This window comes from Rattus norvegicus, chromosome 4, assembly GCF_021556685.1.
Source record: "Rattus norvegicus strain SHRSP/BbbUtx chromosome 4, alternate assembly SHRSP_T2T, whole genome shotgun sequence".
In the NCBI taxonomy this organism is placed as follows: domain Eukaryota; kingdom Metazoa; phylum Chordata; class Mammalia; order Rodentia; family Muridae; genus Rattus; species Rattus norvegicus.
Window position 1 is genome coordinate 139690447 of NC_141537.1, and position 8335 is coordinate 139698781.

The window sequence follows — 8335 nt, forward strand, 5'->3', positions numbered from 1 at the left end:
TTTTATTTCATTCAATTTTGAAATCATCTTCCAAAAACTTAATGGCTTCCAATGGCATCATTCTAAAACTATGTTATACATCAATTTCGAAAGAGAAGATCAGAAAACATTCATGTTTCACAGGCATAACTTTCATATATAGATTGAATTGATTCATCTGTAAAAAGCAAACATAATGTTAATGGAATTATATAATCATGATTTGAAAAAAATGTTAGGATATTAGGGGAGCAGCTAATTTGCCTAAATATCATACAGTTTTGAAATATGTTACTGTTTCTTCCACTGAAGAATTTTGACCCTGAAACTAGAGTTCTTATGTCCAAACCAAATGACATCACTTTCATTATTTGTGCCAGCTAGTCCTGTGGAGCTAGAAAATTAGAAAAATATTTATCCTTTTCAGCCTTCCTCTATTGAAGTCTCTACAGCTGTGCTCACCTGCATAAGATTTGCATAATATTTGGAATTTTCCATTATGGAGTAAAAAGGGGTCCCACCTTTCTCTTAGGACCTATGTTCCTGATGAAGGGAGAAACCACTTTTCAATGGTGCAGCAACTAAAATGTTGTCTATGAAGTCTGTATCATCCATGCTTCTGTAAGCAGCCTAAAAGTAATTAATTTAATCACATAAATAATAAGATGTAGAAAAGAGGCACATTGAGAAGAAGAAGGTGTCCATTCAAGTGACATGAAGATACACAGTTGTAATGTAGGATGACTGTAATCAAAATGTAGCATACACCTTAGTGAAAAGGATATAAGACAACCATTATTTTGCAACTAGCATATTTTAATGGAAACTTGAAAATTTGTTCTTATATATATGTCTATAATATTCTCCATATAGGTATTGTTTTCTATCAGAATCATTGTGTACCAAAGATAATTACCAAATATAAAATAAATGCTGAGTAGAATAGAGAAGAATTTCCAGGCTACAGTAATTAAGTTAAGATCTATCAGATCTAAGTTAACTCAAATGCAATATGGATGTGAACATGATTTATGATATATGAATATAACTCAGGAACAGAAAAGCAAAGGTTGTCTCTACATCAGCACTGTATCATTAGAAACTTTCAGTGATTCTGTTAGTCTGCTGAAAACCAAATGATCTACAGGGAACTTATTAAAGACTACATGAAAAATAAGTGTTGAGCACACAAAATAGGATAAAGAAATATATAATCTGCTTTTCCTACTTTTAAGAAAATACATTAGCGTTTAATATTCTACTGTATTAGAATTTTTTCTGAAATTATAAACCTAAATGCTACCCTTTTACATTATATGACTTCATTATTCAAAGAGAATGTTGCAAGTGACAGTTACACCTTGGTAATTTTTGCTACTGATATTCATGCATCATATTTCACTCTTTCAACCCCACATTAATGACTTGAAGACTTTAATTCAGGTTCTTTTTAATTAAACGTATTTGTAGTAATTATAGATTTTACTATCAAATCCTTCTTCAATCAAACTTTTGACTGATAGTTGTTTCTTAATTGCTCAATTTTTAAAATTTTAATTGACTTTATATGGCAGAACAGATGGCTTTTGAATCCATTGGTATTGTATCTGTGTGGAAATATACTTTGGTCCTGTCTAATGGTCTGACTCTTCTCAATTTTCTAATTAAATAGGACTCTTAGTTTCCTGATTTTTTTTCTTTTGTCTATGTCAACCATAATGTAAAATGATCATGATTTCTTTCTGGTTACAGTCTTAGCCAAACTTAGAATTAAATGCAATGGTATTTAAGTCCAATATACTTACTTCCATTTTAAGGTTATGATCATATTGTAATATTAACTCTAAATAGAGCAACCTCCTCTCTGCCAACATGATGACATTATTTTCCTTGCATATTTTGATAAGCTCCTACTATATGCTGTATTAGAATAAGCCGTGGGTCCAAAAAAATCTGTGTATTTGGTCTTCTGCTCTCAATTTTTCTAGACTTTAGTAATAAAACTGTAAATGCAGATGAATTGCAATAATCAAAATAAAGATATATAAATAATAATAGCAGGACAGTGAGCACTTTTTGGTGGAAGCAGCATTTAAGCTGATATTTAATGATCAGACTAAATGAATAAATAGAGTGCATGATTCGACGGGGTGTTCAGACACAGAGGACTTAAAATGTACAACTTAATAATGCAAGATTTGAGTAACTGAAAGAAAGCAAGAGAAGTTGAGACAGAATGGTTGGGAAAGAATTTTGTGAGGTAAATGAGCACACACACACACACACATTCTAGTTTGCTCTAGTTGAGCAAAGTTACTCTCAAGAGTATCAAGAGACTCACACTGTTGTCATGTGGCTTCTAAAAGGTTAACTTGTTTGAATCCAACATCTAAATAGAGCTAAGTTAACGGTTTCTATCACTACGAGGGCATTAAAAATTTAAGTAAATACTAAATGCTTCTCTAAAAAGTAAAACAGAAAATAGGAGGAGTAAGAGTCAGTAAGAAGATCCATCAGTCATATGAGGAAGAGCAACCCACAAAGACATTCCTAGAACTAGGTCAAAGCAGCTACCAGGCAGGGGATTCTCTTTCAGTCTGCCTGAGTTCAAAATGGTGAAGTTTGCATACAAGCATACAACTTAGGGACATTGGAAGCCCTGCCTTCTTAGTAACGGGGCCCACGGTTATTCTACTTTATGGTCAAAGAAACTATAGTTTAACAATTACGAAAACTAAATCCTTGCCGTCATGTGCTGTCACCGGATGTTTTGATCTTAGCCATATTGACTGTTGTAAGGTGGAATATCAGGGTCGTTTTGATTTGCATTAGATTAACTCTCCTCCATTGCTGGTAGGATTGTAAAAGGGGAAAAACACTCCAGAATTAATCTGGAAATTGCTCAGAAAATTGGAAATAAATCTGCCTGATGATTCAGCTATACCGCTCTTGAGCATCTACCCAAAAGATGACTCCTCATGCCACCGGAGCACGTGTTCCACTATGTTCATAGTGGCCTTGTGATAGCCAAGAGCTGGAAACAACACAGATGTCCCACAACAGAAGAATAAATACAGAGTATGTGGTTCATCTACACAATGGATTACTACACAGTTCTTAGTTAGGTACGAGGACATCATGAGTTTTGCAGGCAAATAGATGGAACTCATCCTGAGTGAGGCAACTCAGACCCAAAAGGACATGCATGGTAGATAATCACTAATAAGTGGATATTAGCCAAAAAAAAGAGAAAGAAATAAAGAAAGAAAAGAAAGAAAAAGAAAAACTACAGAATACCCAGGATACACTAACTCAAAAAGGTTAACAAGCTGAAGGGTCCAAGTGAGTATGCCTTCATCCCATTTGGGAGGAAGAAGAAAACAATCACAGGAGTGGGGAGATATGGAGGGGCCTGGGTGGAAAAGGGTACAGGAAAGGGAAGAGAGGAGCATGATAAGGTACTGGGGTGTAGGGAGGGCTGAAGCCCTGAGGGCCAGTAGATATAAATGGAAACAGGCAACCTCAGGAGAAAGGAGGTGGGGGGACTCTCCAGAATGTACTATAGGAGGTGAGAGACCCTCAGGACTCCAAGGGAGGGATCCTAGATGAAATGCTCAGCAGTGGGACAAAGGAACTTGTAGAGCCTGCCTTCAGCAGAAAGACCAGGCATCAAGTGAAGGTTGGGGTTGCCATCCCAGTCAAAAACTCTCACCCATAATTGTTCCTATCTGAAAGAACTGCAGGGACAAAAATGGAGAAAAGCCTAAGGAAAAGAAGGTTCAGCGACAGACCCAAAGTGGAATCCAGCTCAAGAGGAGTTCCCAAGGCTTGACACCATTACTGAGGCTATGGTGTGCTCACAAAAAGGGGGCTATTGTGACTGCCTTCTAAAGACCCAACAAGCAGCTCAAAGAGTCAGATACAGATATTTATACCCACCCAATGGACAGAAGGTGCTGTGCGATGTAGTTGAATTCGGGAAAAGCTGGAAACTGAGTGGAAGGTCAACCTCTAGGAGGACCAGTAGTCTCAACTAAACTGAACCCCTGAGATCTTTTAGACACTGAGCCATCAACCAAGCAGCATACATCAGCTGATATGCGCCCCCTCCAGACCCCCCTCACACACATACATATACAGCAGAAGATTGCCAAGTCTGGACTCAGAGAAGATGCACCTAACCCTCAAGAGACTGGAGGCGCCAGGGAGTTTAGAAATCTTGTGGGATGGATAGGGTAGAGACACCCTTGTGGAGATTGGGGTCGAAGAGTGGGGAGGTCTGGTGGGGTGGGGAGTGGAAGGTGGGGAAATCCCTGTGGAGATAGGGGCATGGGGGGAGAAGGTATGAGATATGGAACAGAAGGAGGGGGATAAAATCTGGATTGAAAAGAAAAGATTAAATAAAATAAAAAAGTGTGAAATCTATTTTCCATCATTACTAGGATGGGATCACCACCAGTAAAAGGTCAAACCGAAAGTTGAAAATTTTATTTACTTATTGAATCAAAGACAGCCAGTGATATTCAAAATTCAAGGTGTCACTAAAGATGGGTAGAAAACCTAGACTCTTAATTCCACACAGTTATAGTGAAACATGTCTCCTCTCTGGTATTAAGCAGATGATATTGGACAGTCCCCTAGCACATTTACCTACTCACTGCAGACCTCTTAGCAATAGAGAAGAGCCATCCCTAGTTCTCCTGACTAGAAGGTATCTGTGGAGGTTAAAGAGAACTTACTAGGCTTAACTACAATGAGTAGTTCTGATGTTTGCACTTCTAGTTCTAACGTTTGACATCTACTTTTACCTGCCCATGATGAAGAAATGCTATCCTTTTATCCTGTCACTGCCTGAAAGAAAGAAAGAGGCAGCTATTTTTGCAATATTTTTGGGGGGTTTACAACCTAAGAAGATATGTCAATGATTCAATATAATGTCATCCAACACACTAAGATCATGAATACTTCAAAGTGAATGAAGAAACATAGTTAATGGTCCCAGTTCTCAAAGAGTACAGAGTAGGGAGTAGAATTACCTGACTGATTTAAAAAAGCAATAATAAAATGCCATGCAACAGTTGTAATCCAGTTGAAAAACAACCAAATAGAAAGGGAAAAAAGAAGAAAAAAAAGAATCTTGACAAAAAAATAGTTGACGGTTAAAAAAATAGGTGAATGGAATTTCAGAACACAAAATAACTAAAATAAAAACATTTGAGGGATTCAATATCCAGGTGGAAATACAAAGGGAACTGATCAATAATCCCAAACAAAAGAAGAATAGAGACAAGCATATGATGAGAAAATAGACCAAAATAAATGGGCAGAAAGGGGAAGAAAATTGCACACTTCCAGAATTTCATTTATACTGCAATGTTGAGGGCAGTAAAGTTGTGCAAATGAAGAAAAATAAGACCATTCTAGGTAAGTTCTTTTTAATCTTTATTAACTTGAGTATTTCTTATTTACATTTCGATTGTTATTCCCCTTCCCGGTTTCCGGGCCAACATTCCCTTCACCCCTCCTCCTCCTGTTCTATATGGGCTTCCCTTCCCCATCCGCCCCCAATTACCACCCTCCTCCCAACAATCACATTCACTAGGTGTTCAGTCTTGGCAGGACTAAGGGCTTCTCCTTCCACTGGTGCTCTTACTAGGCTATTCATTGCTACCTATGAGGTTGGAGCCCAGGGTCAGTCCATGTATAGTCTTTAGGTAGTGGCTTAGTCCCTGGAAGCTCTAGTTGGTTGGCATTGTTGTTCACATGGGGTCTCGAGCCCCTTTAAGCTCTTCCAGTCCTTTCTCTGATTCCTTCAACAGGGGTCCAATTATCAGTTCAGTGGTTTGCTGTTGGCATTCACCTATGTATTTGCTGTAATCTCGGTGTGTCTCTCAGGAGAGATCTATATCCGGTTCCTGTTGGCCTGCACTTCTTTGCTTCATCCATCTTATCTAGTTTGGTGGCTGTATATGTATGGGCCACATGTGGGGCAGGCACTGAATGGGTGTTCCTTCTGCCTCTGTTCTAAACTTTGCCTCCCTATTCCCTGCCAAGGGTATTCTTGTTTCCCTTTAAAAGAAGGAGTGAAACATTCACATTTTGATCATCCTTCTTGAGTTTCATGTGTTCTGTGCATCTAGGGTAATTCTATTCCATTGATCTACCTGCCTGTCTCTGTACCAATACCATACAGATAGTTTTGTTTTTATTTAATGGATAGGGAAGAAGAGAAGAAGAGGTATGGAAGTGTGGCTACTCATGGTAGTGGAACTATGTTGGACATGGGAGTATTCTGTACCTAATGTGGATGCTGTGATATGATGTTGTAGTTTGGAAGCAGTTACTACTGGGAAAAATGGAACAAAATTCATAAGGATCATATTACATACAAGTATACGTGCACCTACAACTATTTATAAAAAATTTTATAAAATGGACTGATCCCAAATTGACATACAAATTCAATACAACTCCTATACAAATCACCAAGGTAATTTTTTTTCCAGAATCAGAATATACATCCTAGAATTCACATGGACTACCAAGGGAGCCATAATAGACAAAGTGATCTCGAACTAGAATAACGTTGGGGAAATAACACTGATTCTAAACTTAATATAAAGCTACAAAACTTAAAGTCCACAGAACAAAATTGCATTATGGAGAGAGAGCCCAGCAAGGTAACTCCATGCTTATGAACACCTGTCTTTTGAAATGCCTGAGGGAGAAAAACCAGAGGACGTTATGCATACCACTCACTCCCCAAATTATCATGAGAGAGCGGTCTAAACATTTGTGGGTACAGGATTCGTATTATATATGGCTGTATTATCATTGTGACTGGTAACTAGTAGTGTTGAACTGATAGAACCTAGTTAATGTTAATGCCACCTCCTTTTGTTTTATTTTTGTGTTTGTTTTGAGAATTCCTGTATAATGTGTTTTGATCAAATTCAAACCTGATACCCCCCCATAATCTCTCTCCAATCCAGCCATCACTTTTTCATTCCAATTTATTGGGGTCTGCTTTGTAACAACCACTTAGTCCACATGGTGCAAGTACATGTGTTTAAGACAAACTACTAGCATGGGCAACCTCCCATAACTCTGAAGAAAACTCTGTTATTTCCTCCAGCAGTTATCAATTTTTATGTAATAGTCTTTCTTAGAAACAATCATGTTATGGATAGGAACCCCAGAAAGTTTGATAAAACTATTTTTTGTTGTTTTTATGTAGAACAAATAACTCGGAATAATACACTGATAACATGGTCACTATTTAATGTATCACTGACCCAACCTACTGTATCTAAACTTGTAATTTAAACATAATTATTTGATTTAATTAATGACAATGTATATAACATTTAAGAGCTTAATATAAGTGATGAATTTTTTGGTATTGAGATATATGATTTCTACTTGTTTTATGTGTAAAAGCTTAAATACTTTAGGATATTTAAAATTGGTTTTAAGTTAGTATTTTAAATTCAGTAGCTATTAAATGTTTTATATTTTAAATTATTTTATTTATTTATATACCAAGTGTTGCACCTTCTCCTAGTTTCCATCAAAGAGTTCTTCCCCACATCCACCTCCCCTTCATATCTAAGAGTATTCCCCTTGTTATCCCCCAACCGTGAAGCATCAAGAATCTATAGGGTTAAGCACATCCTCTCCCAATGAGGCCAGACAAGGTAGCCCTCTGCTGCATGTGTATTTGAAGGGGGTGGGGGGCACACTAGACCAGGCCACATATGCTCTCTGGTTGGTGACTCAGCCTCAGGAGCTCCCAGGGGTCCAGGTAAACTAGAAAATATTGTAAAAGAACAGTCTGTTCTTCATCCATTAGTCAGAGAAATAAATATGTCTAGTGAATAGTAGAATCAGGATGTTTGAAAACTAATGATGTGCAATGATACCAATTCAAAACAATAGTGGATTTTAAAAAATAAAACATATAGATGTATATAAAATATTTACATCACATGAAATATAACAGGAAACAGATAAGACCTAATGTTAATGTTGCTGGCAGTATACTTCCTGTTGATCTGCTCTTTACTACAATATACTTGAGGCAAATAAACACATTCCATTCTTATTTTATTGGGCAGAAATTCTATGCACCAGAGTTGAGTCTATATATAATACTGGGGCTGTATTAAAGGGATTACAGATGATATTAAGTGAGCTACCTACCTCATTCTTGAGTTATTTTTAAGGTTTTATTTTACAACCCATAGTAACTTCATCACAGTACATCAATATAAGTCTTCAATGTACACAAACACCGAAGGCTGTATGATTCCTACTGTGTCAAATGGACACTTAATTATGTTATTTTTAGAAATTA